Raw genomic sequence first — 11,707 nt, 5'->3', positions numbered from 1 at the left:
TACAATAAAGATCTATTAAAAAAAAAAAGAAAATAGAGGAAGAGGCCAGGAGCCAAGGAATGTAGCTCATCTCTAGAAGCTAGAAAAAAGAATGGATTCTTCCATAGAGCCCACAGAAGGAATGCAGCCCAGAAGACTCATTTTAGACTTCTGACCTCCAGAGCTGTAAGTGAATAAATTTGGGTTATTTTAAACCACTAAGTTTGTGGTAATTTGTTACAGCCAGTAATGGGCTGTTTTTACCCAAAACACTTCTGTCACCAAATGTGTGGGTTTTCCACACCAAGCAATTCTCCAGTTTTCTGTGGATACCAACTGGGTGTCCCACAATTTATTTCAATTCTGACACTACCTACTGTTAGCAGAGACCCCATAGGATAAAGACTCAGACCCACGAGACTGCCCCCACTTCAGATGCCAGTCTCAAGTCTGAGCTACCTGTACTTTAGACAAGCTGACTATAAATTGGGGGTTCCCATGGCCCTCTCCTCAGGTTCAATAATTTGATAGAATGGCTCACAGAACTCAGGAAAGCACTTTACTATTACCAGTATTTATTACAGAGGACATTATAATGCATATAAATGAACAGCCAGAACAACCAGATAAAGAGATACCCAAGGCAAGGTCTAGAAGGGTCCTCAGCATAGGAACTTCTGTCCTCATGCAGTTGGGGTTATCACCTTCCTGGCACATGGGTGTATTTATCATGTGCAGTAATTATTCTGGGTAGTGAATGATCTTAGACCTAGTGAATCACTTTTAACAAAGACAATGCAGCAAAAGTGATGGGATATCACTTCTGAGATTAGGTTAACAAGGATGTCTGACTTCCATCTCCCTCCCTGTTGATCTTTCTCTTACTCAGTCTGATGAAGTCAGCTGCGTGTTGTGAGTTGCATTATGGAGAGGCACACGTGACAAAGAACTGGGGGCAGCCTCTGACCATCATTCAGTGAGAATCTGAGGCCCTCAGGCTAGTACCTTGTGAAGGACTCAATCCTGCTTGGATATTTTTTCATTCAAGCCTTAAGATGATACCACAGCTCACACCTTGATTATAGCTTTGTGCAAGACTGAAGAAGAGATACCTAGCTAAGCTGTACCCATATTCCACATTCACAGAAACTGTGAGGTAATAAATATTTATTAAATGTTATTTAATTTATTATTAATTTGTTATTAACATATTCTTTAGTAAATGTTATTTAATAAATAAGCCACTAAGTTTTGTTATGTAGCAATAGAGAATCAATATGAATATATAACAAGTGTTACTTTCCTATGGCTGCTCTAACAAGTTACCACCAATTTGGTGGCTTTAAAACAACTGAAATTTGTTCTCTCATAATTCTGGAGGCCAGGAGTCCAAAATCTTTATCACTGGGCTGAAATCAAGGTGTTGGCAGGGCTGCACTCTCTCCGGAGGCTCTAGGGGAGAATCCTTGCTTCTTCTGGCTTCTGGTGTCTGCTGAAATTCTTTGCCTTGTGACCACATCACTCCAGTATTCAAGGCTAGCACCTTTAAATCTCTCTGCTCAGTCTTCATATTGGCTTTTCCTCAATGTGTGCATGTGTATGTGTACGTGTGTGTGAAATCACCCTCTGCCTCCTTTTTGTTTTTTGTAGAAGATGTTGGGGGTAGGAGTTTATTAATTAATTAATTTTTGCTGTGTTGGGTCTTCGTTTCTGTGCGAGGGCTTTCTCTAGTTGTGGCAAGTGGGGGCCACACTTCATCGCGGTGTGCGGGCCTCTCACTATCGTGGCCTCTCTTGTTGCGGAGCACAGGCTCCAGACGCGCAGGCTCAGTAGTTGTGGCTCACGGGGCTAGTGGCTCCGCGGCATGTGGGATCCTCCCAGACCAGGCCTCGAACCCGTGTCCCCTGCATTAGCAGGCAGATTCTCAACCACTGCGCCACCAGGGAAGCCCTGCTTCCTTCTTATAAGGATACCTGTGGTTGCATTTGGGGGGCCACTCAGATAATCTAGATGAGCTCCCCATCTCAAGATCCTTAACTTAATGACATCTGTGAAGATGCTTGTTCCACAAAAGGTAATATTTACAGGTTCCAGGTTTTTGGATGTAGATGTCTTTTGGGGGACCATTTTTCAGCCTACCACAAATAGCTAACATTTTAAAACTCTTATTATGCTCTAGATACCATGGTAAACACTTTATATGTATTTTCATCTATATGGATTATCGCTACTCATTTATATACAAGGAAACTGACTCTCAGAGAATTTCCATGACTTGCCTCAGGTCACACAGCTAGTAAATGATGAAGCTAGAGTGAACCCATGCAGTCTGACCTCAGAGCTCGTCTATCTAACTGCTATTTGGTATTGCCTCCCCCATAGGTTCATATGCTTAACCTAAGTAATTAGAAAAGGATATAACCATTTCATGGCATAGAATATATTCAGTGAGTTCTTATTAATGGTGTGTTTTGTGGTATCTTTTTTTTTTTTAAAAAATATTTATTTATTTATTTTTGGCTGTGTTGGGCCTTTGTTGTTGTGTGTGGGCTTTCCCTAGTTACAGTGAGCCGGGGCTACTCTTCGTTGCGGTGTGTGGGTTTCTCATTGCGGTGGCTTCTCTTGTTGTGGAGCACGGGCTCTAGGTGTGTGGGCTCAGTAGTTGTGGCACACAGGCTTAGTTGCTCTGCAGCATGTGGGATCTTCCCGGACCAGGGCTCGAACCCGTGTCCCCTTTGTTGGCAGATGGATTTTTAACCACTTCACCACCAGGGAAGTCCTGTGGTGTCTTTTTAATTACCAAGTTAAAACAATGTTCGTTATTTTGGAATTTTCAGTTATTTTTAAGGAAAGACACTTGAACTGGGAGGACCTTATCTAACATTTAGAATCAAAATTCTGTTGCCTAGAGAAGATAGACCAAGTAAATAGCATTCCTTAGAGAATGGATCCTGGATAAGGTCCACCCCTCTTTTGATGTGCCACATTTACATAAACCCAGTCGCTGATGTGCAGGCTCTGAATAGCTAGAACAGTCAAACTGTGAAGAACTGATTGATTTGAGCACTTAAAGGCACTTCTCCATAACTAGTTTTAGATGGATTTATTTTAGCTTTCCTGGGAAAAGTGCATCTAGAGATGAAATCTGAATGAAGATAGAGAGAGGTGATTCTTGTGTTGATCAAAGTTCAAAATGAGAATGTGTAATGTATTCCAGATTATGTTCTGCTTAGCATTTGCTATGTTATGCCTTTAACAATTTGCTGATTTTCTGTGTATGACCTGTTAGTCTAAAAATTCAGATCACACAGATATTTCAACTCTGCGTAGATTTAAACTTTAGACTTATGAATCTCTTTTCTATACATTTCTTCTTGGAAGCAGTCCAAATTTAAGGAAGTAATGCTGTCAGAGGCCTTGGAGCTATTTCTCCAGCTTTTGTTTTTATTGCCACTGCTTTAATGATGGCAGGGCCGTGCCTTCCCCAATGTGACATGCCTGAGCAGGTGTGCAAATGGTTAAAGACTAGGGAGATGGGACTCAGATGGCAGATGGTGATGCCTTGTCATGGTTCCAACTACACTTTGAACATTCTGTCCCTCCTCCGACATGCATCACTTCAGATGGCAGCCTCATTTGGAGGTGAATTGTTCTTTGCTATTTTTTTTTTTTTTTTTTCTGTGTTGGAGTTGACCTCATACCTGGCACTGTGTAAAACGTATTGGCCTAGATTCTGCCCCAGAGATGATAGAGGCTTATTGATATTTAGTGTATGCTTTGTCATATCAATTTTTAGAAAATAGAGCCTGAAGAGATCTTCTAATTTTACCGAGATTACCTAGTCGCTGGCACTATTCTGTTTACCTTCAACTGGTATTTCTCTAAGGACAGATGCTTCATGAAAAAAGGAGTTCTGGAGTCAAATTATGGAAGAAAGTGTTTTTTTTGCTCCGGACGCACAGGCTCAGCGGCCATGGCTCACGGGCCCAGCCGCTCCGCGGCATGTGGGATCTTCCCAGACCGGGGCACGAACCCGTGTCCCCTGCATCGGCAGGTGGACTCTCAACCACTGCGCCACCAGGGAAGTCCGAAGAAAGTGTTTTGATGGCAAATAAGATTAGGAAATGTTGATTCCTTTCCTCCCATTACCTCTGTAGCCAATGTGTTGACAGCCACACCTTATCTCTTCAACACCTCTCTGAATATAGCCATGGTATATGTTTCTGGCATGCTGATAGCTTCCTACCTTAATCCAGCTCTCTTCTTTGCCCGAGGGCTTTCTTCAGCACTCTGGGAGCTTCTCTGGGCTCCCTCCAGGTGCTACCCGGAAGCCATGAGAGTGTTCATGCCCTCAGGACAACCCTCCGTCTTTGGGAAGTTGGAGTTGATAAATTCTGAGACCACCCCACTCTCTTCAAAATAATTCTGAAGCCACACCATAGTTTCGTGGAGAGTTTCCAGCAGACTTGAGCTCTAGTTTCTCAGAGCAGTAACTTGTTCATTAACATGAACTACATGGTGTTTCCCATTTCCCTATCTCATTTTTCCCTGTCTCATTGTGTTTCCTATTTCTGTCTCTGACATACACTACCTGTACCCAAGTCCTTATCTGAAAGCCTGCTTTTGGAAGCCCCCGCCTCTGGATAGTCCTATGCATGTTAGGTTTGAGTAGAGTAGAGAAATTTACTTAGTCCTGTTTCCTAAACTTGCTGTGGCACAAATCTTTTATTACTCTAAAATTTTGTGTATCTAATGTTTTTTTGCAATATCATTCCTGAATTTGGCTGCTGGAGATATCTGAGAGAAGTATGGCATTATAGTATCCCATGAAAGGGTCCACAGATTCCCTTTCACAGTCCGTTTTTGTCTTTGAGTACCCTTGGCAAATGCCTCGAGGTCACAGGTCTGCAAGGGACCTTAGAGTCTAGTTACCTAATTTTATCAATAGAGAAACTAAGACCTAGAGTGATGAACTGTCATCTGGTTCAGTTATCTGAGATTTCATAGGAAGTGTGCAAATTGTCTAGCCCAAGGGTTAGTAAACTGGCTTATGGGCAAAACTTAGCCTGCTGCCTGTTTTTGTACAGCCTGCAAGCTAAGAATAGTTATTACATTTTTAAATGGTTGAAAACAATTTTAAAATAATATTTCATGACAATAATGAAAGTTAATATGAAATTACAATTTCAATGTCCATAAAGTTTTATTGCAACACAGACACAGCCATTTGTTTATGTCACTAACCTGCAGCTGCTTTATGCTACAATGGCAGAGTTTGAGTAGTTGTGACAGAGACTGTATGACCCACAAGCCTAAGACATTTATTATCTGATCCTTTACAGAAAAAGTTCGCCATTCCCTGCTTTCGATTCTCAAGACATGATAAAGGGAATTGCATACGTCAATGTGCTTTTCAGCATAAGTCAGTACAATGTAGCAGATAGGTCAGAGCTGTGAGTCCTGTATGAGAATCCTAATCTGTGCAGTGCTGTTAACAAGCTTCATTGGATTTTGGACAGATGACATCACATCTTTAAGTATCCATTTCCTCATTTATAAAATGGAGGGACTGGACTGAAGAGTTCTTAAATTCCCTAATGATCTGATTTCTCTTAGATTCTGTGTTTGTCTATTTGGCATCCACTAATCACCAGGCTAAACTCATGGTCAGAGCTGGTTACATCTCCCCTGTGGTCCAGCTTTCACAGGTGTGAAAAAAAATCATAAACTTACCAACCAGTTCTGAGTCCATACCCCCAACTACTTCCTTTATCTAAATCTCACATAAATCCAATAATTCTCCTGCCCTAATCACCTAGGGCCGGGTGCTAGACAACTAGAGACCACCTCTGTAGAGGCTGCCAATATTATTCAAACTAGCCAGTTTTAAACTGTTTTCTCTTCCCTGCTTTGCCTTTTCCATGGAAAACATAATCAAGACTCTAGGCCAGGCTTTCCTGTCCCTCTTGCTTCTGCCTCCTGATTGACTCTGGTGCTTCCCCATGTGCCTCTCATTTCTGGGGACTTGTAACAATAAACTCTTTTTCAATGATACTGACTTTTTTGTATCATCACTCAGTCACCTTTATAAATTAAGACTTGGGCACAGATTGCGTAAGCACAAATTATTTATAATTCTGTGAAGTTATCTCAGAGTTTAATGTATATATAATTCTAGAGCATGATTTGTTCCTGATGTTCAGCCTAAGTCAAACCTCCTTTATTGCAGCTCAGTTCCATCGTTCCTCATCCATGAGCTGTGGGAAAGTGAGCACATAGGCTGCATCCTTGCCACACAGGGAGCCTTTGGCTATTTCTAAAGTTCATATGACTCGTTGGTAAGTCTGTGGTTTGCCTCCTCATAAATCAAAAGCTGCGACTCAGGAACACTTTCTCATCATATGGTTTTTCATTTGTCTCTCCTCCTCACACTGCTCTGAGTCCTGGAAACTCTGTGCTTTCTCCTTAGCCCAGTATAAGCTGTGCTATATTAACTTTTCTCTAGATGTTTCCTTTAGTTCTGTCAGGTATGAATGACGCTGTTTTTTCCAGAAAATTTTTGTCTTTTGGGACCTCCCTTCACTGTAGGCATCATCATCTTTTAAGCATTTTCTCTTCTATGTAGCCCTCAGGAATCAAGGTCAGTTAGGAATTAAAGTGGCATGTGATGGCACAGATGAGTGAAGTACACCAGGTATGATACAATTGGGGTAATGGGGGCTATGGTGAACAAATGGCCGTGTACTGTTGACTCAGCTGTTATTTCTCAGCTTTGAGAAATTATTGTCCCATGAGAATTCTGTCCAGTGGTGACAAAACTTTTCCCTTTTTAATGTCCAAACTCTGGAATTTTAGATGGTATCTCTAGAATTTACAGTAAATTCAAATTAAAAAAAAAAAACACTGAGCCAAATGAAATGCAACTCTGAATTTGATTGAGCCTGTGAGCCATCACTTTGCTATGTCTGATCTGTGATAAATGGGAAAATCCTTCCAGACTCATTCCAGATTCATTCTTACTTGTACTCCAAGTCATTGGACCCTGGAACCTATGACTGCTGAACTCTTTGGCTTTTGTCAACACTTGTCTCATACGGCATGTTCTCAGGATCCAGCTCCGTGCTATTTCCAGGGTAAATCAGGCAGTCTAGTGACCTCGTTCACTCTAATGGGCATTTTTGCTAGGGTGTTTCCTTTCTTCTCTGTTAAGATGTATATTTTATGAATGAAATTGTAGGGACAATATTCTTGCAGCTCTTGTCTAAAGTTGAGGATTTTAAACATGTAAAAGGGTCAAAAGTCCATGGTAGGCCAGAGGGGGATATTTAGGCATAATGGTAAGTGGTACTTTGTGTTCTCTCCCAAATCACAGGTATTAGGAAGCTGCCAGTGTCTAGGGCCAGGTCTGAAAACAGTTTGGACTTGCATCCTTGTGGTCATGATTGTCATTGTTATCTATATCAGCGTCAGGTATGGGCTGGCTTACAGAGTACTTACAGAGCACCACTAACCAACTTTTGTCAGTTCTCCCTTTCTAAAGTTGAGGGTGCTTTTGGTGTTGACAGGCACTACGTTTTTAAAAGTTGTTTGTTTATGTATCTGGTAATTGGTTCCATCTGGCATCATCTGCTTTGCCTAAGCACTATTTAGCATGCTTAATGAGATCCCCCTGAGCTTTGAAAACATTTAAGTGGAAGAGCTAGATTCCACAAATAGAAGAGGCGGCTGGTGAGACTTGGTCATTACGCCTGGTGGAGGGCATATTTTGGGGTTTAGAAGCCAAAACCAGACTTTCTGTTCTTCTCTGCCCATTGCCCTGGAAGGTACCCACATTGAACCCACCTTGTTTTTATTCAGTGACACAAGTGAAATGTCTGCTGTTCCTACCTTCTTAGACTGCCATCAGCACTTAACAAGAACCCAGTGACGAACCTTATAGATGGCTGTAGCTGACCAGCTCTCCCCAGGCTACCCCAGCTCCCCCTCAGGAATAATAAGATTCTGTGCCAGGATTGTACACATCCAACGGCCCAGCATGAGTCATTCTTTTGCCCCAGGGTCGGTCAAGATTGAATCAGTGAGTTGGAAAAAAAAAAACCCTGGTGATTTGGTTCCTTTTATTCCCCCTGGGAAGTAGGGTGGGGATGAGGATGAGGAGAAACTCATTTATTTTACATGCTTATTTGCAGAATTAATGTAAATTAATCACCCTTCCATGAGTGATGTTTTGAGCACAGTATACAGATTTATCATTAATGAGAGGAAAGTGGAACACTTTTATTTCCTTTTTGGGTAATTCTTTGAGGCTAGCACCACCGTGTGGAGAAAGTGGATACAGACTTTTCTTTGGCTTGCATAACCGGCCGGCGCTGTGCCTCTCTGGCAACGTGATTTTGGTATCTTCTCACCTGTTTCATCTTTTCTGAGTCATCGCAGAGCAGCATAGTGATAGAAATATTTTTTGCAGCAGTGTCATACAGTGCTGGGCTCTCAAGGATCTTGTGCTTCTACAAAATGACTGAACCGCATGCAGGGAGATGACAGTGGCAGATTCACAGAGCAGCTTTGTATCAGGCAGAGTGTAAATTAGACACCTAGTTCAGGATTAGCCACTGGGCTCTAAAGTGGATATTACCAATTTGGACTCTGTAATAAATGTCAGGACCTGTTCTGAGGGAACTTTCTGACCTCTATTACCCAAGAGGTGCAGGCTGAGTAAGAGGAAAGGAAGAGACATAAGATCTGGTGGTAGGGTGCAAAAGAATTTTACCAAACCACATGGTTTGCCTCCTGTGGGGTGGGAATGTGAAGTGGAGCTTCTCTCCTGACTCTTTTGGTAGAATGAAGATGAGAGAAGAATATAGAGCAGTTCTACTGACTGTGGCTTTAAATCCCACAGAGGGGAGTGGCTAGCAAAGAGAGGAGAAAGATTGGTACCTCCATAGTGGCCTTTCCTGTGTGGCTGGCACCAAGATCCCTGGAGAGGGGCAAGCCTACTTCTCCGTGAGAGGTTGCTTCTTCATTTCCAAATTGACTGGTGTGTGTGTGTGTTGGGATGGGGCTCTAATAGGTGGAGGTAGGGAAAATTGTTGCTTATAAAGAACTAGCACTGTGTAACTCCTAATAGGCCACCCTTCCAGTCTTACTCTTTCTGTAGTCTCCTAACGCCAAAAGAGAAAAAGTTTTACCAGCACTTAAAACAGAGAGCTGTGATTGTGGAAATTTGGTGGAGTCAAAAACAAATCAAGATGTGCTAACATTCCTCTCTTCGATGAGCTACTAAAGTGATAGGGAAATGTATAGAACAGTCCTTGCCACCCACAAATCACTATTGCCTTTAAATGTCTCCTTTACTCTTTCCCATAACTGACCTGGCTCCTATAGCTGTAGACATTAACATATATGGGGTTTCAGATTGAAACAGCTTCTTGTGGCTGAGTATGGGGCTGATGCTAATCTGGAGGGGGTTTCAAGGGACATGTTATGGAACTTTCCACTGTAGAAGGCCATTTATCAAACTTAAATGAGACAGGAAGCTGGGTGGGCCATCTTCACATTTTTATCATCTCAATTGATACAGAAAAAGCATTTGACAAAATTCAACATCCTTTCATGATAAAGTAAAAACACTCAACAAACTGGGAATAGGAGAAAACCATAATTAAAATTAAAAGCATATATGAAAAACTTACAGTGAACATCATATGCAGTGGTAAAAGACTGAAAGCTTTCCCTCTAAAATCAGGAACAAAGCAAGGATGCCAGCATTCGTCACCTCCATTCAATATAGTTCTGAAAATCTTAGCCAGAGCAATTAGGCAAGGATAAGAAATAAAAGGCATCCAAATGGGAAAGGAAGAAGTAAAATTATCTCTGTTCACAGATTATATGATTTTATCTATAGAAACCCAAAAAGATTCCATACAAAAAAACCCTGTTAAAAACTAATTAAAAAATTCAGCATAATAACAGGATACAAAATCAACACACAAAAATCAGTTGCATTTCTAGACACTAACAAGGAATTCTACAAATTTTGGAAGCTAAAGAATGATAAAGGCATATTACTTTCTGAGTGAATAATTGGTTCCTTGAACAGAAGAGATATGTTCTATATCTCCTACCAAGATATGTTCTTTCTGCAGAGAATATAGTAAAATTTGGATTAACTTTGGGACTGCTAATATGACTTAGTGAGAAATTGAGTTTTAAATAAATACAATCTCAAAAACAATTTGATTTTAGAGAGGATAACATGGTAGCTGGGTAGAGACCATGTTTCAATTAATAGATAAATATGAGCAAGGCAAAACTTTTTAGTCAGACATCTGAATGAACTCAGATTTTGAATTAAAGGGATTCAAGGTAATATGGGTCACTAGTCTGTCTGCCTTAAAATCATTTTCATAGTTCTCTGTGATGTCTCTAAAGGTGAGAAATTCAACCTACTTAATTATTTTCTTAAAAACAGAATGGAAAGGAAATTTAAAATTCCTAAAAAAAATTTTCCTTATCGTGGTACAGTACTACATTTCCTATAATTATCCACAGAATTTAAAAAATTTTACAATGTATTGTTAGAACTCCAACAGAAACTTATGTTGGGGTGCTTTCACTTGGGATGCAAGAAGACAGTAGAAGTTTAATTTTGGTTAATTTGCATTGAAATATTTTTATAAGAGCATGGAACCCAATAATAAAAACCAGGGTAAATCATTCTAATTTTAGAAGAAAAATTAACACTGTACTCCCCTACAACCTTAAAATTAAAATCTGGTAGAATGACTACCATTGTACTCTTTATTACTATGAGTTCAACTTTTTTTTTAAGATTCCACATATATATGAGTTTCTTTACTTAGCATGATGTCCTCCATGTTCATCCATGTTGTCTCAAATGGCAGGATTTCCTTTTTTCTTTTTTTAGGCTGAATAAAATTCCATTGTGTATATATATATATATATATACACACGTATATATATATGTGTGTGTGTGTATACATATACATACATACACAACATTTTCTTGATCCATTCATCTGTCAATGAACAATTTAGGTTTTTTCCATGTCTCGGCTACTGTGGATAATGGTGCAGTGAACATGGGAGTTCAGATACGTATTTCAAATAGTGATTTTATTTCCTTTGGATATATACTCAGAAGTGGGATTCCTGAATCATATGGTAGTTCTAGCTTAATTTTTTGAAGAATCTCTCTACTGTTTTCCATAATAGCTGTCTCAGTTTATATTCCCATCAACAGTATATAATAGTTATCGGTTTTTTCCACATCTTCATCAATACTTGTTATCTTTTGATTTTTTGATAGTAGCTATCCTAACAGGTATGAAGTAATAACTCATTGTGGTTTTGATTTGCATTTCCCTGATCATTAGTGATGTTGAGCATCTTTTCATACACCTGTCAGCCATTTATATGTCTTCTGTGGAGAAATTTCTATTCAGATTCTTTGCCCATTTTAAAATTGGGTTATTTGGATTTTTGCTATTTGGAACTTTGGATTTTGTTATTTGGATTTTTGAATTGTAAGTGTTCCTTATATATTTTAGATATTAATCCCTTATCAGATATATGATTTGCAAAAAATTTTTCCATTCTGTAGGTTGCTTTTTCATTTTGTTGATTGTTTCCTTGGCTGTGTGGAAGCTTTTAAGTTTGATGTAGTCCCACTTGCTTATCCTTTTTCTAAGGATTTCTGCAAATCTTT

This window comes from Kogia breviceps, chromosome 3, assembly GCF_026419965.1.
Source record: "Kogia breviceps isolate mKogBre1 chromosome 3, mKogBre1 haplotype 1, whole genome shotgun sequence".
Lineage (NCBI taxonomy): Eukaryota > Metazoa > Chordata > Mammalia > Artiodactyla > Physeteridae > Kogia > Kogia breviceps.
The sequence above is the reverse complement of the archived record's forward strand: the minus strand, read 5'-3'. Positions refer to the sequence as shown.